The following is a 27,666-nucleotide window of genomic DNA, read 5'->3' as shown; positions in this document are numbered from 1 at the left end:
CCCTTAGAACAACATCACCCCACCTGGCTTTGCAACGGATGTTATATTCTATAGTTTTGTTATTTGCATTGCCCACGGTTATAACGGTTGTGTTGTGCTACTGCCCCAGCTAGGAACCCAGGATATAGGTTTTTGCTATATAAGCAGCTTTGTACTAAGGCTCGGGGCTACTCACTTGAATCCCTGCATGGAGTGAGAGTGGGTAGTCGCTGGCCAGCTAATAAAAGCTCTTTAAATTCTAACTTGGTCGTCTCTGACCGTTTGGTTCTTGCTTATGCTCCATAACACATTCTACGTTCATTCATCTCTGCAAATCATAACTTTTAATACAAATTACTCTTCCTTTTGTAAGTTTCAAGAACATTCTTTACTAACTATTTTCATCAATTTAACCCTTTCTCCTCACATTCTTCTCCCCCTTCTAAAGTCCCCATTTCTGCTGAGGGCATTATATACACCGAGGCTTGAGACCTGAGTTATACATTCAGTCAGTTTATTGCTAGTATAAATTCAAAATTATCAATGCTTCTCACAGTTGCCTTTTCTATTCCTTTTCCACTGCCTAGATGAGTCTTTCCTGCTTCTCAATTGAATTACTTGGCTTTGATCTGTTCCGGAAAGACTGCCATTCTACTTAGCTAGTGAATGCCCAAGAGTGGAGAGGAGGTCTGAGGAACATGTAGCTGGTCTTCCCTCAGATGATCTAGCTTCTCACATTCAGTGATTTTTTTGTAACTTTCAATTGATTGAAACTTTACAACTGGCTTTCACCTTTGGTATAATCTTTTGATCTAACCAAGGAATTAAATGAGAATGTACTCTGATTTCATTCTTTGTTCCCCATCCTACTAGTAGCTCTAATTCCTCATGCACAGCGGTTCCAGCTTGACCCCACCAGTGCACAAGAGAGTCACACTTCTGGTCATCTCCTTTCTCAGCTTACCTTGAGTACTGTGATCTCACCTTAAGGTTTGTTGGAAATACCCTCTGTCGGTATTTTACCCTGTATCATTATCTTCCCCATATAAAGTCATGCTAACCTTTCTGTTTTTAGCCCCCGTTTATTCCCATGAGAAGGCACTATAATCTCTTGGTGCATCAGCTTGAATGAGGTCTGACCACCTAGGATTATATCCTTGCACTCTTGCCCACACTGAAAACTGAAGTAAATCCCTGAAGTTGTCTCTGCTTTAGGATTGTTATATGTAAAATATAAAACAATTTATCCATTGTGAGTAAGTTAATGCTTTTCAAGCTCTCAGCTAAAAAAGACTATTCCCTAGTTTCTTAGTACAACTTATGTGGAGAAAAGTATGCCAGAACAAGAATATAACAGTAAAATTCCTAGGAATATTTTAGTAGTCTTAAACGGCAGCAACTTGCTCTGCCATGTTTTTAAGCCTCTCTCAAAATCTATCTCCTGTTTTGAGTTTTATTCTGATCTTCCTAATTTAATATAATTTTTCTGCCTATGTTCTGATCACTATCAGTTTATTGGTTTTTCTTATAGAAGGTATTTATATTATAATTATATATCTATATGTAGATTCTCAGATATAGATAAATACATACAATTCTCTATAAAACTTTTTCAGGTTGATAGAATGTTTTATTTCTTTCTTTTTGCCATCACAGAATTGCTTAAAGTGAAGAATATAATTACTTAATACAAGTTAATAGTTCTTCTAAATGAAATGACTACTATTAGATAGGAACTTTTCCAAGATTATTGGCAACTTTACCCACACCTCTGCAAAGTAGGCATTATCTCTACTTCATACACAATAATATTTCTCAAAGTGCCAGTCATAAACTGTGTATTACCTGCAAAGAGATAACTATAGAAGTGGAGAATAAATGCTTAGAAACTTTGATAGTATTTTGACATTGTCATGACTTTTAAATGTTTGATCTCTCTTAGCATATTTGGTTTGTGGCCTAAGTTTCTTATAGCAATACACTGGCGAGCTGCGATGGCAGTGAAACATTTTGGAGTACTTAGATTAAAACACGAATGCAGAACATAAACCAATGTACTGTTTTTTTCAGTAAGAATGCCTTGATGCACAATAAAAATATATAAGCTGAATATCAGAATTCTTAGCAAAGTAGTAAAATTGTGTTAAAGATTAAATGGAAGATTATTATCTTTCTTATATAATACCACAGAAGTGATTATAAACAGCTTTACTGCATACTGAGGTACAAAGGTTATAGACATGAAAACTTGAAAATGTTTGAAAAACTAAAGCTCTTGTTCATACAAGATAAGAAACCAGCCCAAGGATTTTAGATATGTGGGTTAAAGAGCCAGCTTTCCTAATTTGTCTGATATATTTGGTGTCATTAATGATCTTAATACTTCCTGCAATAAAAGAAGGCAGCATGTTTTGCAATGGCAGGTAAAATCAAAAGGGAAGGCAAAAGTTAGAAGATTAAAAGAACAGTGTTTCTACAATTATTTGATCCATGAATTAAGTATAATTACCAGTAAAATATGTGGTTTTGACATTACACATTTGTAAAACATCATCACAGAGCATCTCCCAATACTAGTGAACGTTTTGAATGGTATATTCCATCAAAAAGGTCCACATATAGAAATTCATAGACTCTAATTCAATTTGTTTCATCAAAAACAAATTTAATATTAATTTTACAAGATAAATACAAAACTAGCTGCTGATAAAAATTGAAGCTGAATTTTGAAAATGCAGCAAAAGTGCTTTATTTCATACTAAAATTAAAAATTAATATCTTAAGATTGATGAAATAGATTTGAAATATCTTCTCCATTCCTGTCAACATACTTGCCTGAGATTAATTTCTCTACTATGACTATATTAATGTAAGACATGGAAACAATTTAGATTATACATTAGTCCCTATAAGAAATGCAATAGTCAGTCTAAAGAGATTGAATAAATTAACAAGCAAGCAACAAACACATGTGTCACATTAAAGTTTAGTTAATTGCTATATATGATATTCATTCAGAGTGTACATATAGGTTTTTAATATAAACAATTACTATCTACTTTATAATTTTGTGTTCTGGTTATAGAATAATGAAATATTGCAAGTATTATAAGTATCTGTATTGGTCTTAATACAACCACGTTTAATGAATATATATAATTTTGCAATTATTTCATTATGTTATTTTTATAGAACCTAGTAAGAAAAAGTTGGGACTTGCATTTTGCATGCTTTGTTATTTAATTTTCTAATAATCCGCTTTTATTGTATTTTACAAAAGTACCTATCACTTGTGCTTGATTTAGAAAATGAAATGGTCCACAGCACAGGAGATTTGAGTAGTACTGACAGAGTTTCATGAACGAGGTTAGTTTGTTTGTTATAGTCACTACTGCTGCTCCTCATCCACAGCCTTGTGCGGAAATTATGTATTGCATAGAGAAAGGACCTAAATGGTGGCAAGAGGATAAAACAGATCCCAATACAAAGTGTGATGTATTTACCTCAACTCCCTCTCAGGCAACAGAACAAACAACTCCCCTCTTTTCTACTTCCTGTAGAAAAATTGGATTAAGCTAAGGAAAGACTAAGATTTAGGGAGGGTTTCACTCTGTTCTCACTTTGTCTTCTTCAGTGATAGGTGGGAACTTAAAGTAACCTAAGAGTAAAAAAGTTGATGGCTCAACTCCTAATACACTGTAGATGTTCTTAGAGGCTTTCCTTGATGCCCAAGGCAGACATGGATTGATCTCCTGCCACTCCCATGGCCCTGTGGTAGGGGACCACTTCACAAGCAAAATCACTGATATGTGAATCTCCTCTCCCTGACCTGCGGTCTTCCTGGGAAAGAAGACAGTATGTTCCTACTCAGTATACCAGGTTTTGAGGGTGAACATGACAGTGATGGCCACACTTGGGAATGAAAATTTCATCTAACAAACTTGTAGGTGTGAGGAGACATGCATGCAGAGAATCACAATAGCACTGATTTACCTTCTGTATGTGAATCATAAGGTTCATAATATGATAGGAAAAAAAAAAAAACAAACAGAATGCTTGCAACTTATAAATTGCAGGGTAAATATTAACCCGCTACATGCTTTTCAGAATTATTCTTTAGACCAAGTATCACAAAATATAGAAAGCTGTAAAGTTAAAAAAAAAAAAAAAAAAAAAAAAGGTAAAGCATATTTTAATTGATGATTCAAATGCTTTTGCTTCCTCATGTTCTTAGTCTATTAGTGGTAGTTTCCAGGGCTCATTTATTGCACCAGGTTTTCTTTGCACCACAATTCAGTCTGGTGACACCTGCCCACTCTTTGTTTAAGATCTTTAACTTGAATCAGTCCTTGGATTCAAACTCATACGACAGGGAACCAAAACCAAAACAAAAACCCAGTACTTATTTATTAAAAAATTGTGTATTTATTCTTATGTGTTTAAACTTCAGCCACCTTCAAAGTACTCTCCATTTGATACAATACACCTATTGAGACGTTTTTTCCGTTGCTCAAAACAGGTTTTATACTTGCGGTTTTGATGCCTTTTAGTGCTTCTGCTTTTTTTAATTTATTTTTAATTTTTTTTTTATTTTACCTCTTTTACATTGGCAAAACATTTCCCTTTGAGAACTATTTTTATCCAGAGAATTAAACAAACAAAACAACAATGCTATTTGGGGTGAGATAGGATGAATAGGAAGGGGGGGCCTGGGAGTCATGTCACTTTTGGTTAGAAACTGCTAAACACTCCATGCTGTATGGGCAAGTGCTCTCATAGATCACCCATCATGAAATGGGCAAATGCGTTGGAAGAGTCTTAAAAAAAATTCCCTGAAGCTAAACGCAGCCTCTCACAACAATGCTAGCTGGTACACTGATACAGATGGGTTCCCAGAACACTCTTCTAGTGGCGGAAGGCTGTACTACAAGGGCCTGCCCTCCAGAAGATAATTTCAGTTTTGGGGAGGTCCCTCCTCATACCCAATTGTCTACTATATAATGCCATCTTGCATGTTTAACAAACTCAAATGCAACAAGACCAGATTACACTCTTCCCTCTGCTTAAATCCTGCTAACAGTTTCTTATCTTAATCACAGAAAAAGCCAGAATCCTTTCATGACCAACAAGGCCCCACCTGTTCACACTGAATGCCTTTCCCTTTCTGCCCTCATCTCATCTCTTCTCCCCATTCACTCTGGTCTGCACATACTGGCTGAGTTCTTCAAACATACTCAGAGGGCTTCATTTCAGGCAGCTCTGCTCCACTCACTGCCCCACTGACAGTCCCACCGCTAGCCCTTTATCCTCTTTCACGCCTCTGTTTCAGTGTCACTTTATTAATAAGGCGTTCTCCCAGATCTTATTTAAAATGCACTTCTTTTCTGCCTTTCTAATTTTTTCTTCATAGGATTCATTACCATTACACAAAATATACATTTAATTATTTATTTTACTATGGTCAGTTTCCTTCCACTTAACTGTAAGTTGCACGAGGGCAGCCTTTTTTCCTGTTTTGTTTTTTTCTCTGCTATCTCCACTGTGCCTAGGACAACCCCTGGCAAACAGCAGCTCAAGAAATGTTACTGAATGCATGACTGAATCTTACTCACTCAAAGGTGCATGTAGTGTCAGACTGAAACATCTACTAATTATTGTGAATCCATAATCTTAGGATCCATTAGAGACTGAGAATTATAATTAATTTCTATTGTCACACTTTCTCTAACATAAATAGATGGTAATAGATTAATAATATAAACAAGCATATGCCTATTCATAATTAGATTACTTTGCTCCTGGTTTGAAAACTAGAAATTAATTTTTGGCTGCCTGATCACATCACCAAGCCCAGACAATTCTTTGCTTGACTACCTTACAAATATATTCTTCTTCTCTATTTTTTTTTTTTTTTTCATTTTGGCTCAGGTCATCATCACATCAAGCTAGAGATGCTAAAATCATTTTTATCATCTTTTCAGCTCTCTGTACTCAAAGCCTCCCTTTCTACAGCAGTACAAATACTGAGCTTTTTTTCCCTTTATTCCTCTAATTTTAAAAAGAACTTATACTGTAGTTGATATGCTAAGGCAGGAAGCAAAGTAGAACTATGACTACTAAAAGGCAGAAGCACAATTATAGACATTTCAGAGTAGTATAATTATGAACCCCAAAAGAAGTTCAAAACACTATGAGAACCAATATGAGAGTATTTAGTGAGGAGGTAATAAGCAAAATAGAAATGCACATTTTGACCTCCTAGACATCCAGTCAATTTATAGAATGGGGAAAGGAAGCAGGTACAGTAGCTGCCAGTATCTGGGCACCAGGAATGATTTTCCTTCCCGCTCTCTGCAACTCTGTCACAGACTCAGCGGCAGCTCTGCAGGTGGAAAAACTCAACATCTCCCTACTTAAGTGTTTTCTCACAAAGAATAGCAACTCAGCCTCCAAATTAGAAACCTGCATTACTTTTCACCTTCAACACAGTTCTAGAACCTAGGAAGTGGTATTAGCATTTAAATACAGGGTCTCTGCTTTATGTTCTGTTAACTAAAAGGCCCGTTTCAGATATTTACTCATACACAGACACTTTCAGTCAAAAGCAAGTATATAAGATCTCAACTTCTTGTTAGATAGAAACTGTTTAAATTTCATGGCAGATTTTTTTTTTTTTTTTTGCTTTTTATTCTGTTTGATATTGTAGCCTATAGGCTGGACTGAGATTGGTTATATAATCAGTCAAGGTCGATTCAAGATCACATGCAATTCCATAGTGGAATTTTGATTTGATTGCAGCTCCTCTGACTATCAAGCCTATAAACTTCACAAACCAACTCATCTACACCAAAAAAGTTTATGAGGTAGGATTTAAAGTGACTAATAATAATCATAATCTCTATGAGAGAACACAGTTACTAGTCCTTACAAGATACTTTTATCACAATTCACTGGGAAATAGCTCATTCAATCCTTCTGCATATAATTTGCCTCATTAAAATGTGGGTTATTTCAAGCTGCTTGGAAAGTCCAAAAACAATATGCTATGCTTAGATCCATATTAATACCATTCTCCTTAAACTACTATCATTCTTTCTAAAATGTAAAAGGCAATGTTACAACCAACCACTTAGTATTTCCCCTTCCATTTGCCATTTCTACCTGAATCCACTATCTAAGCTCAATATAAATAGGTATAAGACCAAGAGATTTAATTTTCACAAACATGCACACTTCAGTGCTAAAACAACACTGCCTTCCTGCATTTCACCAGAGGCTCAAAACTTCATTTACGAGAGTTTCCTACAATCCACACAGGAGCCTGCTTGATCTAAAGAAATACTAAATTAAAGAGAGTAAGGTAGCTATACTAATCTATAACCCTTCACACTCATATAATATAAAACAATACATTAAAATATTTATCAACAGAAGGTATTTCTGAACTGTAATATCTTGTTTGAATGGTGAGGAAATGTTACCTGAAAAAACAAGGGGAGGAAAAACACTCAGTATTTATAAATATCAGAAATATAAAAAATAATTTAAGAAAACAAAGTGAATAAATTGAAAAGTAGATCATATTCATTAACATTTTTAACTATGATAAATTCAAAATCGAATAGCTTTTTAATTAGTATGATCATTAATGAATGACTGTATTTTTATTTTTACTTTTCGTATTTGGACCAATATTTCCAAGTATATTTATAAAAATAATTCTCCTTGGGATTAAAAAGAGGCTGTGTTTATTAGGAGTATTTAAATAATAATATTTGAAATAGAGGTTTCTTATACATTTTATACTTTATGCTAAAGTTATTTTCATAAAAAAATTATTCTGTCAAGAAAGAAAAATGTCCTGCAAAGATGCTACACACTAAGCCTATTGAATGGGACCTTTATTAAATGTAGAATATGTAAATTATAGTGATTGCCTAGTTCAGTGGCCACAAACCCCTAGTTATACCTCAGAATACATAGAGACTCTTCATATAAGCTCAACCAATCCATTCTTTCTCCTGGCATTTTAAAACTAGAATAGAGAAATTCAGTGAAATCTAAGTTTTTGAATAACATTTATGTTCATGTTCTAGGCTCAGTCAGCCCTTAAACTCATAAATCTCAAACTCAAAAATTAGTACCATTTCTACAATGTAGATTCACCATTGGTGGCAATATCACTCTCTCAAAGTCTAGTGTGAATTATTAAGAAAAACACAAAATGGACAAAATCATTAAAAATTCAATAGTAAAACTTTAAACACTATGTTTTATCTAAAATGGAATTAAATTAATATAAATCAAAATTATATTACAAATAGGATTACATTGATACATTATGGAAAATATACTTTGATACTGTTAAGGTTTTCTTACATTTGTTAAAGAATTGCAATGATAATGCCATTTTGAAACGTACTTTAAAAATATTGGACTATCTTAAATTCTCCAAGATCTCTGCTGATCCTGCTTAAAGGTTATTCAATACAGAGACTATATCGGCATGTCCCTGTGCAGCACACTATGATTTTCCACATTTGACAGATAGTACATAATAGTTCACTTATAACTGTTCCTTTTAAGAAATTAATTTCATCAGAAAAGCATATTTTCAGTCATGCGTATTTCAAGTCAAATTATTTTTTTCATAGATTCGTGGAGGACACATTTATCAGTTATTTTGGGTATTTTGCATCTTCCACAATGAGGCTTATTATGCAAGAAGTACAGTGACAGTTACCTGTAGAATGCTTGAACAAATACTTTCCCCTATAATCCTTACACCATTCCTAAGCATAGGTGATATGTGAAAACTTGCTACTTGAGGGCAACATCCATGTTTTATTTATTTTAGTAGTTCCAGTGGCCAGCATAACTCCTGAGGCATAGCAATACTTCCCAAATATCCATATGATTGAACTGATATTATAACTTGGAAATATTTTAAATATCAAATGTATTTAGATATTTATAGATGAAGGATACTGAGTAAAGCCTGCTTTCTTTAATAACTTAACTCCCAAATTGGAGGATGTGAAATATTACAAATGATATTGAGGCATTTCCCCAGAACTTGGTCATTATTTACTTTAAAAAGAAATATCTCTTGGGAGAAGGAAGTGGATGGCACATGGTGGTGACCTTCAACCCAGTCTAACTCTAGCCATGATCTCACTTCTGCTGCGATAATAAAAAGTGTAAAGAGTGATGTTCTGCAGATGATTTACGCTCATTGCAATGATTGCTGATTATGTGCTCAGTCTGTATGTTTTACCAACATACAAATGCACTTATAAATTATGTGCCAAGAAACTATATGACCAGAATATAAAGAAAATCTAATTTTAATAACAATGAAGTTTCTTTCAGGTAGCTCTACTAAACATGGAATGGATGCCATAAAAATGAGTGGCTATAATAATTCCAAACAACTTCACACAGTAAATATCAGCAAATATTTACTGAATGAATGAATTAATATTTAAGTAAATCATCAGAAAGTGGAATATACTATTTCAATGTTGTAGAAATAACTTTCATTTTGCTAAAAATGTTAATGGACAGCAATATGCAAAACTAAGAGGACTGACCTAATTTAGAAACTTGGTCATTTTCATAGAGGTACCCTTACCTTTGTGGTAAATTTTACTTTTATTTTTAAATAAAAACATTAAAATGTTATACAAAGTAGTAATATTAGTGAAACCTAATTTCTCTAAAACATAATATTGAGTATGAAAATTATTGCATTAAAATGTACAAAAATTAAAATTTGCTGAAATCATCCAGGCACACATATATGGCTTTGAATATCAAAGTTCCAAATCTCAATGCTGTTACAGCTTGACCTACCATATAACCAACAAAACTTATAGTGCATTTGATTGTCTTTAAGTTTTTCCTGAAATTGCTGGACTCAAACTACACTGTCATAAAGAGATAAAGGTTGTAATTATATACTGTACAACTGAAGATTTTGCTTATACTTAATGAGAATTTCCAATAATGGCTTTATCATTAAGAGCTTAAATGAAAGTAATTTATTTCTTTATGAAATCTACAAGCACACACTTGAATATATATATTAAATTTTAGGGACACTGAAAAAATTAATATGTTTTAGAAAAGTTTTTTCCTTCCCGAAAAGAACTAATTGAAGCTAGCTGTTAGCATAGAGTAATACAAGGTATTCAATGAAAATTATCTTTACTAAAAGTTGGATAGGGAGAAATGTCTGTTTATATATGGTAAGTTGTGATGGTTATTTTCTGCTTATCCTTCCAGATCTATTTTCTTCCCTGCCCTGGAGAGTAAACTACCCCAGGATAACCTGACCCACAACTTCCATTTGTATTCAGCCCATGGAAGGCAATGACAAGAGCTCAGAAGGTGACAGAAAAGAGAAGCCAATTTCCATATTTCCACACTCCCCTGCTTCCCAGCCAGCACAGCTTCTGACTAGAAGTCTTCTCCCATGCCTGTAGCTTTTGCTCCCCACTGTCACCCTTTCAGGCTCAAGAGTCTCATGGTTCCCACTGTTGCAAGCCCCTGGGTGCTGCATCATCTTGACTATTTCCCTTAACTATGACTGTTTCTCTAAATAATGTGTTCATTCTTCAGTGACTCAAGCGTATCATTTATTTCTTAATGGGAACCTGATTCATACTCATTTAACATGTATATTTTGCTAGGAAATCTGCTAAAGCATATAAATTATTGTTGTATTATAGAACTGAAATATAAGGTTTCAGAAGATATATCAAGGAGAAGTTGAGTCTAGAGTAGAGACCTAAAACAAGTGATAATTTCCACAGGAAAAGTAAAAACATGAAATAATCTAAAAATCCATAAAATGAACTCTTTATCAGAATAACATAGTATGAAATTAATCAGACTTGTAAGATGATTCATGCCTCATCTTTCTTTTCTCATTTACTACTCAAGTTATTAAAATCTGAAAACTCATATTTCTTATATAAAATGGAATGTCTACCTTAAAGGATTGTTGTGACCACAATGAGAAAATATAACATGCTGAGAGTTACCTAGAAATTTTAGAGTATTATGTAACTGTAAATGGTCACTGTTCATTCCATGTCTTCATACTTATATATGCTATGTTATACATGATATCTGATTTTTTTAAGAAAGCAAAAAGAAGGGAGATATTGGCCACCTTAATACCTTCTTTTTACTGAGCTGATCTTAAATATTTTAAAGCCTGTCAGAGTGATTGAAACTAGCTGTGAAGATAGACACAGTCAGGTGACATGGGCTGGTGTGCAGCCAGGAGAGCCTGTACCTTCATTTCAGGGTCAATCAATTTTTCTTCTCATTATAACTCCTTGTTTTAGGACTCCTTATTTGTGTTCTTTCTCTTCCATTGTCCTCAGTATTAATGTAAAGTTGTCAGCACGATAACTGGATAACAACATTAGCAATTTTTGGCTACGCTCTTAATAAAATGCTGTTTTCAGTTCTTCAGAAATAAAGTTTCCTTCAGACAATTTGTAAGGATCATGGGAATATCATTCAAAAAAGCAAAAATACTGTGAAGAGAGACATGAAAAAAGCAATGTATTTTACATTTTTGTATAAAAACAAATACAAGCACAGAGAGCTATGTCTATTGAAAGCAAACATTATGAGCTCTTGGAGATGTTTGTCCAAAGTATTCTTTGTCAATAACAGGAAGGAATTGAAGTGTACTTTTCTAAGCATTAAGTGATTAGATTTTACACTTCAATTGTTTTTCCCACACCTACAGAGAAACAGATGCAATGATCTAATTGATTTTTTTTTTACTTCTATTGCCAAATACCACATAGCATTCATGTGGTGTTTCAATGACCTCTACTCCCTGCTCTGACTCTCTATACCTACTCTAATTCAAATGCTTCCTTACTATTTATAAAAGATGCAGTAAGATTTGTATAAAAAGAAAGAAAAGATGTCCATAGAATAAATATCGCCTTAGCTACATCTGTTCTAGGTCCCTCCAACTCATAAGAACCTGTATATTTTCCTCATGACTTTTATTTTCTATTTATATTTGCATATTCTCAACTGTCGTAGAAAGAACTTCATAAGAAACTGCGCAGAAATAAAATGGAATTGCAGTTAAATATCTACTTTGTAGGTTCATAGTTTCTGATGTCTAGGTACACACACGATAGATAGAGAAAGTGTTAAAATGCAATTCTCATCCAACTGCCAGAACATCTAATTTGGTAGGTTGTCAATATGCCCATTTTATTATTCTGCTAGTTGGTGTCAGAGGCAGAATTAGAAGTCAGCTATGACTCCCTGTCTCCTGTGCTACAATGTCCCCATTAAAGCTGTGTAATTTAAACAACAACATTTTATTTACTTAATATTTGATACAGGTTTTTATGACAAACAAGGGCATTCTCAGTTAGAAAATGGGTATTTCACTAGCCAAGGCTGTAACTGGGCAAGGTCCATTATAACATCTAAAGAGTGAATCAGCATCTAGAACAGTGCTTTCCAAATAGTAACCATTATGCACATGTGGCTATTGAGTGCTCAAAATGTGGCTAGTGTGACCGAGAAACTAAATTTTTAATTTTATCTCATTTTAATTAACTTAAATATCTACACATGGCTGCTGGCTGCAGCCTTATTCTGCACAGACAGAGAACACTGCCATCGTCGAGGAGAGCTCTTCCGGGCAGTGCTGACTCTTCTGTATACCTCTGCCTTACTCTGGGCATGTCTTCTATGTTTGAAAGAAACTGCTGCTCTTCAACTAAAAGGCAGCTGCCAAGATCAATGCAGGGGCTACTTGGGTTACATGTCAAGTAACCTGCTGCCGAGGTGCCTTTGTTCTCAGGTGCATTCTGGTTAAAACTAACACAGAGGCCACACCTGGAGTCAAAGCCCACCATTGCCAGGCATTAGATGAATGTCTGTGGACAAATTTCCTTGAGTGTTTGATCCTCCATATCTTCATTTGTAAATGACAAAAACTATCTATCATGTTAAATGTGCTCAAGGTATTAAAAACCTGAATTATCTGCCCTCCTCCATATTTTACCTGAGTGAGAAATATTACAATATTTGCTTGATTTAGCCAACTCTCCCCTGGACACCAACGTCCCTTAGTAAGAGATTCTGGAATAGACATATTTAACCTCCCTGACAGAGTCTCCCAGGAAAGGGGCTCAGCTTAATTCTTTACCTGATCAACAACTCCCCATTCACAGCATGCTTTTCTTTGGGTAATATTCCAAGTAAACAAGAAAGGCTTTACCAATTCTAATTGCATGAACTGGCTACTATCCTGAGTTTTTTGTTCAACCTTCCCAGCGAGAACCCTCAGGGCCTGAGTCTCCAAGTAGCATGAAAGGCTCTCAGAATGCCTCTTAGAGCTCACACGGGTACCAGCAATGATAATGAGAAAGAAGCACTTGTTCTGTTCTTCTGAGCAGCTTCTCTACTTCCTCCCCATGCCCCCACCTCCCTCCCTTCCTTCTTTCTCAATAACCTACGTCAGTACAAAAATCTAAATTTAGGAATACAGAACTCTTAGGAAAATGGATTTGCTTAACCCAAAGCTTCTCAACCTCAGCTGCAATTTATAATCACTTGAGACCACAATTAAACCACTGTGATACTGCATGCCATGAAATATTTTATTTGGAAAACTCCAGAGAACAACTGGCTATATCAGCTGAGACAGAAACAAAAACAAGAGCTTTAAATGAAGCCTTTAACAGTAGCAGCCAGCCACCTGTATGAGCCGGTGCAATCAGTGACATAGACAACCCATGGTTTCCTGTATTATTCTGATCAGTTTTCACTTGCACAACATATACGATACTCTAGTCACACTAACCTATCCTTAGCTTCTCCACTTTGGCTCTGGCACAATGTAGCATGTTTGTTTGCTCAAGACAAATCTTAGGATTGAGGATGGGGATGGAAATGCAGACAAAAAGACAGAATGGGGAAAACTCTGATATGGAATCTTCAGAAATGCTTTCATTTTCAAACTCTCACACTTGATGTATGTCATTGTTCAGGACCCCTTCCACTAAGACATCATATAGGAAATGAACCACATACTTGTGAGAGTACAGACCAGTCAGATTTCCATTCATTAAAGGATTTCTTTATTTAGAACTTTCTGCTATCCTTTTGCAACTGACAACTACAACCACAATACAGTTAGAGAACATCTACTATTGAAAACAGAAACCTGCTATATTACAAACATATATACAAATATGCACACACTAGCTTTTTTCAATATAAGTCTAAGCTATGTAGCAACTGTGATAGGAAAAATGAAATAAAGCAAGTACATACTTCAACAATTCATACAATCAGATGTACCATTTTATAGCAGTAAGACACAGGAATATATTACTAAAGATCACAAAATAACATAGTGGCTTTTCTCACCATAATTATTCATCAGAAAAGAGGAACTGCTTTATTTCAAAGTCATACAGACCTTGCTTTACTAGTTGTTCTCTGTTCACTACAGGAAAGATGCATTAGCTTAAAATATCCCATATCAATTCTAGTTTTAGATGTTCAATAGGGAGGATAATTTATAGAATCACTAAAAGAACAGGCAAAGACATTTTGTATAGATTTTATTTTTGTGCCTGAAGATTTGACCTCACAGATACAGATGTCATTGTAAACATGACTCTCAAAGATCTTTTTAAAACAGCAGTCAAAAAGAAGTTGTTACATAGTGGACATAATTATTATACTCTTGCTGAAAAGATGAACAACAATGTTCTGATGTTATAAAAATTTATAATTATTTCTTGAGACAAATCTGTCACCAACAGTATCTACACTTCCAAAAAAGTTCTGATACATGAAATTATTTTATTAAATGAAAGGGTAGAAAAAATATGTTTTATGTTAGTTTAAATATGTACATAAAATCAAATTGATAAATTAAAGGCATAAGTATATATTTATTGTTCCATAAACATCTCTAAAAGCCTGTTTTCCTCAAAAATATTTTCCTTTGGTTTATAACACTGGGCAAATGAGAGCTTTCCTTCAAATTGTATTATATTATATAGTATTATATTTGGGGATATATATATATACACACACACACATATAATAAAAATATATTTTAGAAATTTATTTACAAATATATTTAATCAATTAATACTAAAAGCAAAAGCAGGTTGTTAAATCTCTGTGTAACTTCTTGCCTATGTATTTAATTTTTTAAACAGAATTTCATTCTTTGGAAAACAACATAGATGACTTGATTTGAAACAACTGCAACAAACTCCTCCAAACATTGTGAAGGAGCAAAAAAATAAAAAATAAAAAAAGAGTAAACACTAACACTTTTTTATAGGAGATGAGTTTTCCCTACACAAAAAAACTAGTCAATTTAAGGTCATAATATAGTTATATCTTAGCATGACAAAACATAACATTTTTGCTATAAACCAGAGAAATAAAAAGGTTGTCAAGCTTCATTTTTACCTAAACAACTTTATTACCATTAAATTCACCTAAAATATAAGATGGTTTACATAAGTTACACTTGTGAATTTTAATTCAGTTAGTTAATTCATTTATAAAGTGAACTTTTTACACAAGAATAATGTCTTTTCTTTACAAATGTGTAAAAATATCAATTAGATATTCCTTAGTTATTTCTCAAATTGAAAAGAGATGCTTTATTGTCTCTTAAGTGTGTTTAAAATTTTTCACAATGGGATAAAGAAGCTCTTAATCAAAAGCATTCAATAATCAATAATATTAATAAGGATTAAAATTACATTAATACTGCTATAGTGAGTGTTTAGCAGATGACTGCTTTAAAATCAATTTTCAGACTCCTTAAAATATTCTTAAAGTACAAAAATAGTCTGTATGGCTGGAAGTTTCTGAACTTTCATGAATTGCACATCAAACACTCTAATCAAAACATAAATACAGTCACAATATTGGCTTAAGTCTGACTATAATTAAGCCCCGATGTTCAAGTCACAAAAATTAGTTTGTCTCAAATACTTTTGAGAATGTTAACTCTTTCCTCCCAAATACTCCTATGAAAATAAGACCAGTAGTAATATTTGTCCCTTTTATCTCCCAGATAACAAAATAGAAGTATAAATAAGAGCTCTTTCTAAATAATAAAGTTCTACAGAAATGCTAGCATTGCTAAACCTCTTTGATAGTTAATTTAATGTGTCAGCTAATTAGCCCATGGTACCCAGATCCTAGATCAAACACCAGTTTTTGTGTTGCTGTGGTTATTTTGGGTAAGATTTACATTTAAATCATTAGACCTTGAGTAAAATAGATTACTTGCATTATGTGAGTAAGCCTCGTTCAGTCAGTTTGAAGGATTTAAGAAAAAAAGATCGAGGGATTTTGCTTCCAGACTGCACTCAGACTTGAGTGGAAATATCAACTCTTTGCTGAGTCTCCAGGTTGCTGGCCTGCCCTGCAAATTTCAGACTTGCCAGCCTCCACAATCACTTGAACTAATTTTTTGCATTCAGTCTCTCTCTCTGTGTAGACGTATATCATCTATCTTTCTATTAGAGAAATATCTGTCCATCTACAAAGAGACAGAGAAAACTTGTCCCCTACTAGTATACTCTAAAATATGTTGCTCACAAGTTTGTTTATTGTCTGTCTCCCTACTAGACTACATGCCCTATATGAGCAGGCATTATCTGTCTGTTCTCTAACTCTGCCTTGTACAAAAGAACCTTCAAAATATACTTGTAAAATCAATGAATTAGATTTTTCATCTGTCAATTATATATTAAAGTTTAAAATAAGCCAAAGATTTATCTTAAATCTAGAGTGAAATTAATGGTCATTACATTATTATTTGAATATAAATCTTTATGTAGATCTAGGAGGAAAAGAACATTTACTGAAACATGTAAGGGAATATAAAGGAATCCCTTACATCAAAGAGGGAAAAGTATAGCAGTGCACAAAATATAGTAAATTCATATTTTAGGTGGAATGGGTGCATTTACTGGATTAATTTACACTTTAATTATCTAAATGCAGCTAATTTCCAATTATTTTATTGTTATGTATACAAATTCATAAGAAACCCAGATAAAAGATCATGTTGAATAGTTTGTATATAAATAGATATTTATATCCTATATATTTTAACTTAATCTAAATAAACAGTTTCATATTTTCATTACAGTTCATGAACTAATTTTCCTCCCAAGGTTTATAATAATGGATGAAGACTTAGAAATTCAGAGTACATTTTTAGTTATTTGTTTGAATTAAACAATATGATTTTTTTTTACTTCTCTGAAAATGTTTAATCAAAATCTATTATCCAACTCAAAGCCCACTTAACTGATAAATTCCAACTCTATTTAATGTAAATACAGCTCCTTAATTTTAATTTATTTTTGAAACACTGCTATATAAACTTATTATGAAAATCATTTTTGTAATTCTTACTTTCAAACACAATTCATGAGAATAAGTAATGAAACTATCCAAAATCATATAGCATCTTCTAAATATATTAAGGTGAAGGTAATAAAAATAACATCACAATACCATAAGTGAGAAAAATATTCAATTTACATGCAATGCAACTACAAGAACAAAGAAAGTGATTGTTTAGAGAAGGCATAAAGCTATTTTTAAAAGAGAATTAGAACTGTTCATTTTATTAAAAAGTTGACATAGGTTTTCTTTAGTATTTATGACTTGCAAACTAAAGTATTTAATATTTAACATGTTTAGACACAAGCAGAAGCAGTTTGGTAATCAAAGGGAATAATTTGAATCATCTCAGAAAAATAAATTCATTATAATTTTAGGATATTTTAGATATGATTAAAACATTTAAAAGAAAGTGTATTCACCTTTTTTGTCATCAAAGTAGAGAGTCTGTTGAGCTGGATTTGACCACTGGAGGGAGGTGTTATCATTTTGATCAACCCTGCAGGTCAAAATTGCAGTTCCTCCTTCCACAACTGTTACATTCTGTGTTAGTGGAAACTGCCCTTGGCTGCCTAAAAGGGGATTTAAAAAAATGTTGATTAAATGAAAGTTAAAAAAATGATTTATTTCCCAAGAGCTATATTGTATTTAACTGCTCACTCCAAATAAAATTTAAATGAACCAAACAACAAAATTATATATTAAAAAAAGACAAAAATAATTGAAAATACTTAATCAGACAACAACAGTTTTAACAATATTAGGATCCACTATAGTCCTTTACATTATTTAGAAACTCTTCTTTTTCTCCTAGGCACACATAGATATTTATATTTAAATAGTAACATGACTATTATTAATTTCTCTTGGCCTTGTATTAATTATATGGTGCTGAACCTGGTCATCTTTGAAAACAAGACACTGGAATAATTTTGGAGGAATTGAACTCTCTAAAGCAACAGAGGAAACACATTAAATACCTCTCTGGTACCTTTTATAATCTCGAATAAAATCTATAAAATATGGATACTAGAACTTTAGATTCAATTTTTGATAAAGGATGTGTTTTAAAAATCCTATTTCATCAAGCTTTCTTGTGTGTGTAGCTATTTTTAGAAACATATGTGTGAAAGAAAACAATGTAAGTAGTTTTCAAACAGTGTTCATCTTGTAGAACATCTATCAAAATCTTAAAGTGATTACTCTAACCTAGGAAATAGAGATAATCTTTGCTCCTTTCTTAAGTTTTTATGATTTGAGTATATATTTCTTTTATAATTAAGAAAAAGAATGTCCTGGCCGATGTGGCTCAGTGCATTGAGCACCAGCCTGTGAACCAAAGGATCAATGATTTGATTCCCAGTCAGGGCATATGCGTGGGTTGCAGGCCAAGTCCCCAGTTGTGGCTGCGCAAGAGGCAACCATGCATTAATGATTCTCTCCCTCTCTTTTTCCCTCCCTTGACTTCTCTCTAAAAATAAATAAATACATTTTTTTTAAGTTTTAAATGACCCTTGTCAATTTGGATATCATTAGAAATTAAGTTTTTTATCTTCCTACATATAGTTGTTTATTAATGTAATTCATATAATAACTTCACTTAATAACAGCACTCTGATAGTTAAAATAAAATGTCGTCGTCGTCGGCAGCCGTCCGTCTCGAGAGACGATGGTGTAGCTTCTTAAGAGTCTATCTGCACCGCCGAGAATGGCTGTGCAGTCCGACTCGGGAGTGACACGGTATCTGTCTCCTCCCATGTTGAATCGACATCTTGCGATGTCGCTGGAGTGTCCTCTCCAGTGAAGCTGAAGCTACAGAGCCTGGGCAGGGTGATATGGAGGGTCTGCTGTTGCCCATGCAGCAGACCCCCCCTCTCTTCGCAGCTGAAGGGTCCAAGGGAAAGACGGAGTCAATACAGCTTGGCTTCAGGTGCGCTGCAGGAGTTGCCGGTGTTGACTACAACGTCAAACCGCCTTAGGGACTCCGGCTCCGGATTTTCTGTCGGGGTTTACTCCCTTAGCCTTTCCCCTGAAGAGGTATGCCGCAAGGCAGCGGAGGTTTTTTGGAGTCAGAGTTTTCCTTCTCTGATGTGCCCTGACTGGAAGATCGAACCAGCGACACTTAGCTCGCAGGCTGACGCTCAATCCACTGAGCCAAACCAGCCAGGGTTTAAACAAAAAAATAAATAAATAAATAAAATAAAATAAAATATATGCACATGGAAACATAATATATAAATTTCATCAAGATGAGTTCTGCCAAGTCTGGTAATAATTAACAACATGGATAAAAAAATTACTTCCTGGAGCCAGGTTAAAATATTCTTATGTGATCAAGGTAGTTCATTACATATGTAAGAACATTATGATGACTTAATCAACCCATGAAATATATTTCCATTTTTTTTCTTCAGTTTTGTAATGATTCTGTCATTACTACAAGCACCACTTGAGGTTACGCTAGAGACACTGGCATAAAGAATCTTATTACCAAGAATCCTGTTGATTGGTACCGTAAGAGACAGAAGAGCCTGAAGGAGAAATTTTCTTTTCAGACCTAAATGACACGCGTGCAGAGGTTCATGACCACTTTATATAATTAAGCCTATGACATATAAAAATCTGGTATCAGTCACTTTGTCTCCTCAATGCCAACCTCTTAGAGTCATTCTGGCAACTCCCCAGAACCTCTCCCTGTGATCTTTAGGGTGGAGTTTTTAAACTGAGGTTAGGAGATGTCTGGGATTCATTCTTTGATAGTTGACTTGGAAGTCAACGGGAGCCAGACAGGAATGTTTTTTGCCTTCAGCTCAGAGGCGACCTCTAGCAGGGGAATACAGGGAACTATCAATCTTGTGAAGAGAGGTGAGGTGAAAAACCACATCAGAGAAAACCTGAGCTAAAACAGAAAGGAGAAATAATTGCCATGGACACAGGATTAGCAGCTAATAAACATGAAGCTCAGAATAATTTTAAGAAACTTTGCTTGAGTCCCCAGGTTTTGACGTAATGCATAAATAAAGCAATCTGGGGGAGGAGGGGATTCTCTAAGCAACAACAAAAAAACACAACTGATAATAAATATACACAGTTCATCCCAGATGACAATTTGACTATCAATTAGTACATAAATAATAATGTCTGCTTCTTTTAAAAAGTGGGGAAAAAAAGTGATGCTTGCAACCATTTCATCTACTACATTTGAAAAGTAATTTCAGAACATCCCCACAAAAAAATATTATCCTTCTCATTTCACAGATGGGTACATTGAAAATGGGAGGTGAAGTGATTTTCCCATAGAAGTCAATGAACCATTTGGAGTTTGTTCTGAAAGTTCACTGTTTTATTCTTATTTTTTCACAAAGGTTTCTGAGTCACAGTAACTTTATCACCATTTGTTTAAAAATGAGTTAACCATGAAAAGTATAACCATGAAAAGTATAAATGAGTAAGCTCTTTAACAATGAAACTTTAAATTGCATACCTAGCTGAACTATGTCCTCATAAGTTTCAGTTTTAACATTAAAATCAAGTAAAAGAGGATGTCAATATTAATTGCCTTTAAATAACCTATTCTATTCAGAACTTACTTTTGATAATTATTTCAATCTTTCCTATGGCCCATAGAAGAAAAAAATAGTTCTTGGGATCATCTATAGGCCAGTTACTCTACATATACCAGGACACCTGCAATTTCTCCTTCACAGTAGGAGATTAGGACAGCTTTCCTCCAACTTCTCGCCATGTGGATTCTGACTTTAAAGTATTATGAAGTATTATGTCTTCAGTACCCTGGAACCTGCAGCCTAAAATCCTTGTGGTCAAATAATTTAGTTTTCCCCAATAGAGAGCAAACACATGTTGAGAATCTACTAATCCTAAACACCCTTAGGATATGTGATTTCGCAAATCAATTCAAAAGCCAGTGTTGTAGGCAGTCAAACAAACTTCTTATCAAAGATTTGAATTGCCTTGTACCTCTGCTTATAACCTGGAAAAGGCATCAACTTAGCTGATACTTCTAGCTTCTAACTTCCCGTGCCTCAATGTCATCATTTAATTCAATCTCAGGTCTTTCCAAAAGAAATTACTCATTTTTTCCAGTTAGTAAAATAAGCATGCTACCAAATTAAGGATTCATCCTCAATGCCTTCATCAAACAGATATTCTGTATTCTGGGGGATCTGCTACATGCTTTGCCTTGTATGAATCAACATCTGAAAGATGTATAGAGGAAGAAAAATTTGCTAAGAGATATGAAAAATAATTTGAAACTTTAGGATAGAGACTGTGAAGGCAAGGGAGAAGGCAGATAAGCATGGCCCCGTTTACCATCTACAAGGACTTCTCAGATCCATTGGCTCATATCATTGAGGCCTTCTTTTGAAATGATTCTTCCTATGTCTAAGTTCACCACCATCCTAGGTTTCAGAGGAGTCACTGTTACAAGTTCATGATCAGATTTAAAGGAAACAGAACTTCCAGGTCCAAATTGTAAAAGTTGGCTATTTTTCCAGGCAACCTAGTTCCATCATTTTCCTTCTCTCCTCTGTGTGTTTATTTTGTTTTATTATTCGCATAAATATCAATCTCTCTCACTTGTTTTTAAGCTAGGTAAGGGTCAGGTAACAAGGTATTTTATTTATCTTTAAATCGGCTATATTGCTTAACATTCTTTATTGTGAATGAGAATTCTCATTGTTAAAAATGAGAGCATCTTCTTAGAATAGCTGGCATTTGTGGAGGAACCTCTGACAGTAGAATAACCAGAGTAATTCATGCCTGTTTCATTTATTCATGGTCAAAATGGAGGAGCAGAGGGAGAGACTAATTCTTCACCCAGAAAAAAAATATGGAAAAATCAAACCCATGGACAAAAAAGAGGTCATATACCAAACCTGAGAAGCTCAGGGGAGGCCTTACAAACTCAGAGACCTAAAGTAAACACAAAGGATGATCAGAAATTAAAATTTTCTAACTAAAAGTGGTTCAAGCCTGGTAGTCAGGTCCTAAGGCAGTATTTTTCCCTAACGAAAGTTAATCTTCACCTTAACTGAGCCTGTTTGTTGTCTTTTTGCACCTAAGACAGCATACCTTTAACATACCTTTGGAATATCAAGCTAATTTCTTTTTCACTGGACCCCTCAAGGCATAACCACCCAACAACTGCTGTCTAGGAGCAGAGAACACAAATCCCCTTATAGGTGCTAGCATTATGTTAATTGTTAACTGTTAACTGTCCTATACTTGCTTAGGCAAAAAAACAGAAATAAAAATAAATTAAAAGTATGTCTCTATTCCATTTAGTTTTTATTGAATCCAAGAAATTTCCTTGATGTGGATAGTGATCCTGAGCTACTTGTTTTTCTTTGACTGCTACTAATTAACTTCAGTGGTTAAAAACCATGTAGGTTAGTTTTAATATAGTTAAATGAAAATAATTTGCTAATTTATTGCTCTGAAAGACAATTCAGTGAAGAACAATTAGTCATATTCTGAAAAGATAGCTTTCCAGACCCTGTCTTTAAATAGCAGACTGAGCAGCTGTTACTGCTCTTTCAATGCTTTCATCTGTCATGTACTTAAGGGAAAAATGGCCCGAACCTTTCCTTGTCTAGGTTAGGAATTACCAAATTCAAAATCAAGTGAACTGATTTTTGACTCTTATTGACCTCAGTTAAGAGTTTCCCTCTCCTCATGTTTCACACATGCCTTTACTGACTGACCACCAAGAACCTAGCACGCTGTCACATAGGGCATAAAAAAGCCAATTCTAAACTATAGCCACCTCAACCTAGGTGACAGGCCATGGTGGGCCATAAGCATAAAGAAGCAATAAGCAAAGCAGTGATGAGAGATCTTTGAATCAAGCTGTGTTGCTGAAAGAGAGCAGACAGGCGAGGATGTATGTTTGAACACTGATCTTAAAGCATGGCTCTGCTTCCGAAAATAGCGTCATTCAAGCCTTGCTATCTCTTGAATGGATGATGAGTAAAGGCAATGTTTTTTTCCATCTCTCTTCCTGTGCTCAAGATTAAATTTGGTCCACAACAATGGACCAGTGAAGCACACTGTGCATGAGTGCTTACTTACTGAGAGCTATAATCACCTGAGATACATCTAGACAGACAGGCAGCGTTTGAGCCTTTGCACATCTGAGAGAGAGTGTGTTGTTAAGTCAGTGATTTTTCAGGGTAAATGATCAAATTTTGTGGGCTATTTAACATGAACTGAGGACCCTCATTATTTTTCTTTCTGAAAATGAGCAAAACTTCATCAAAGGAAGAACAAGATTTAAAAACAGTGAAGGGGAACAAATAAAACAAGATGTGAAGAGAATTCAAGATACCGTTTTTCAATAAGAAAGTGTAAATTTCTCATGAGATAATGCCATGTATTTTGGCCCTTCCTTTTGGAATATAGTTATATCTAGTGAAAACTGTCAACACCATCTCCAAATCATTTAATTCAACAGAGTTATTGGCACCTGAATGAAATGGCATACATAATGATTTGGATTGTTTTAAAACATGTTTATGTGCTCTCAAGAACCCCATTTTAAATGCAAAATACTTGTGTTAAGATTCTCATATTTTGCTAATGAAAAATAAAGATGCCAAATAGATCAGTATATACAATATAAAGATTCTTAAATACCAACAATAAGAAATGACAGAAATAGATAACTTGCTTTTAAATGAAATACAAAGGCAGCCTACTATTCTTTAGGATGAACCATTATCAGCTTCCTCCCCCCACCCCTTACTAGTTTGGGGTATTTATACAAAGGGCTCGCATCTTAGAAAGCTCAAGACATTCTTGTTGCTTAAATTAGAGCCTAAAACTATATCTAAATGCATACACAGCATGCTATTACTTCCACTAAATTACTGAAGGCATTCTAAACAAATAACCTTCTAATGCAAAAGTGTGGCTCAGTGGACTAAAACACATATTACACACGAAACCTATTGGGTAGAAAAGCATAAATGACTTTAATGCAAGCTTATAATTCTTAAGAGAAATATGATCAGTACTCTATCGTGTGAAAAAGGAAATTAGAGAAAAATTTAAGACTGATAACTAAGTACAAAATGTTTCCACATATGGCATATCTCTCTGTTATTCCCAATAGTTAGAATTCTCTAGTCATTTTTCTCATTACTTCATTCTAGCTTTTAGGTTTGTCTGAAAAAGTAAGCATTCTGTTATCCTAGGCCACCACATATTATTAATTTTTCTCTGATTCTACCTCATTCTTTTCAGATTCTGCTTGCCTTATAGAGTGCAACACCTGGTATCCACCTTCTGTGCCACTCCTCAGCCCATCCATTATGGAGCAGGGCCATTGGCCTGGAGCTGCTTGCCAGTTTCCATAGAGACAGGAAGCACTTTAGAGACCAGTGTTCCATTGCAGCTGCCAGGCCAAAGCGGGAAAAGAACAAAACTGGCGGGCACTGGGTCTTGCAAGGCCAGAAAAGGTTGGAAGGGCTTTCTCCTCCTGATACCAGATTGTAAGAGTGCCAGATTGACAGCTTCAGCAATTATGATGCTGTAGACCAGATCCCGGTGTTCACTACAGCAGTTGCGAGCCATCCATTCTGCTCCCAACCCCCGGAACAGAAACTCTTGTGTATCCAAAGCCTGGCTCTAGTCCTTTGTTGGCCTCTGATCCATGACAAAAGGTTTTTCAGATTTACAGTGGCTCCCGCAACTCCTGACCCAGAGAATCGTAATTCTCCTGTAGAAATTTCACCTATCTTTTCCAGAATGTGCTAATAGGTTTTCCTGGACACTCATAACAGACCAGGGTGCCTATGGGATAACTATTGCATTGTTTCCAGTTGACCTACACAATGATGATGAGTAGGTGACATTATATGAAGACCAGTTAGTGTTTGCTGCGTCTATGGAAATTTATAATTAAAGTTAATTTTTGGTTATCAGTTTCAAGACTGGCCCTGGAGAAATTTGCTATGTAGGTGAAATATAATATTAGTGCCCTCCTTTTCATTTTAAAAATGTTTATGTGTGATCGTGTAGCTCAGCCTTTTGTACCATAAATATTCTTAGCACAGTTATTATTTCTACATAAAGTAGATCTCTCTTATTTTGCTATTTTTTCTATTTTTAATTATATTTTATTGATTATGTTATTTAGTTGCCCCAATTATTTCCCCATTTTCCCCCCTCCACCCAACATCCCCCACTCCCTCATGCATAACTCACACCACTGTTCATGTGCATGGACCATGCATATAAATTATTGGCTATTCCATTTCCTACACTGTACCTTACATCCCCCTGGCTATTTCTATTAATTTTATATTACTCAACCATATTGCAAAATTGGTCCACCTTAAATTACAAAATTTAAGCTTCAGAGAATATTTATAAAATCCTGGGAAACATTGTTTTATGACTCCTTTGTGTACTCTCACAGTAGCTGTATTGCTTCCACATGTAATATTAAAACATTATCTAATTTAAAGAAATATCCCCAACATTTTTAACCCATTTCTGTACAAAATTGTTTTTCTTTTCATTCTTAGCTTGTTTTTCTGCTTTTCACCTGCCAAATTTCATAATAAACAAAACGTTGTTTATGTTATAGACTTAGTGAACTAGATTAAATATAAACATATCTAGTTTTACAACCAAAGTTGACTTTTATGAACAGAGTATTTTGTTTTCATTAATTTATCTATTTAAATTGATTCCCTAACATGTCTTGAGTTTTCTCAAAACTTAATGAAAATAATTTATTGAATAAGTACATACAGTTTTCAAGGCAAAAGTGAACTTAAATTTTTTACATTTATATTCACAAGGTTACAAACATATTTTCAAGTACTGTAATATAGAAGAATAAAAAGCAAAGAAAATACTTTTAAAGTGAAAAGAGAACTATATGCCTTGTAAGGCAATATAAAAGAATAAGCAGTTTTAAAAAATATTTCTACAACTTCAAAACAGGCTTACAGGGCAATTATTATGTGTGCATAAAGTCATTTTGTCTTTCTAGAGTACTGTCTTCAGGGTGAATGAGCAAGACCTAAAACTGACTAGCTTTACTTGCTAACTGATGAATATTTGAGAAGCAGCCTTCTAGAGAAAAAAAATTTATGACCACAATCACAGTCTGGTTCACTGTGAAGCTCAATCACATAACTAAATTCTAAACTGAGACGTCAACCTGGAGGAAATATCCTGAAAACACACACACACACACACACACACACAAAGATGGTAGGACTCTTCTGAAGACAGGGTGAGGAATATAGTGCTGAGGGTACAATCATCAATCTTCTGGGGGTGGGCAGGGCGGGGATGAACTGGGTGGGGCATAACTGTTTAAAATTGAAGTCCCTAGGAATAATTGAACCTGAGACCAAAAAAAGGGGGAAAATGATATAAACATCTGTGTTTCATCCAGTAGGTCTTAGAAGGTTGATCTATTTAAAGAAAGTAAAAAAAAAAAAAATTATTGTAATATATTATAAAATATTTAATAACTTAAAGAAAATGTTAAATTTCTAATATCTTTTCAAGGAGCAAATTAAATGAAAAACTGTAAAAAATAAAGGAAGTATAATTAACTCTTAACTACAAATATATAATTGTTTCAAATCTACAAAGCATAATTTGTAAAATAAGGTAAAGATGGTGAGGAAAGTTTAAATAGAGAAGATAGTAGGACTTTAACCTGGTTTTCATGCTCGCTTTCTCTAATTCCAAATAAAAAAAATTTATACCAACTCAAAATAATTATTGCCTAACATATTACTGTTAGTTAATGATTTCACTTCAATGTAGTGAATATAAACTAGTAATATTTTTATTTTGGATCATGCCACATATAGGCATTCTTTGAAAGCATAAATATATATATATATATATATATAGACTATTATCCAAGTTTTCTATACATTAATGTTCTTTTCATGTATTAGTATCTGCAGGAAATTTAAATAATTTCAGTGGTGCATTGAATGGATATGTTCATATAAAAGAGTGACATATATTGGTTTAGATTATAATCCTATGGATTATGGAATATAATAGAAAAGTTTTAAATGACTTTGATATAAGACATATATAAGAAAAATATATGAAGAAATAAAAAATAAATAAAAATATGATCTCAAACATATATAAAATGTGATACCAAACATATAACCATGTACACAGTTAATTTTAGACATATGAACTAAATATGTAGTTATACAA

Source organism: Furipterus horrens, unplaced genomic scaffold, assembly GCF_987537825.1.
Source record: "Furipterus horrens unplaced genomic scaffold, mFurHor1.1.pri manual_scaffold_1, whole genome shotgun sequence".
Lineage (NCBI taxonomy): Eukaryota > Metazoa > Chordata > Mammalia > Chiroptera > Furipteridae > Furipterus > Furipterus horrens.
This window is presented reverse-complemented; position numbering follows the sequence as displayed.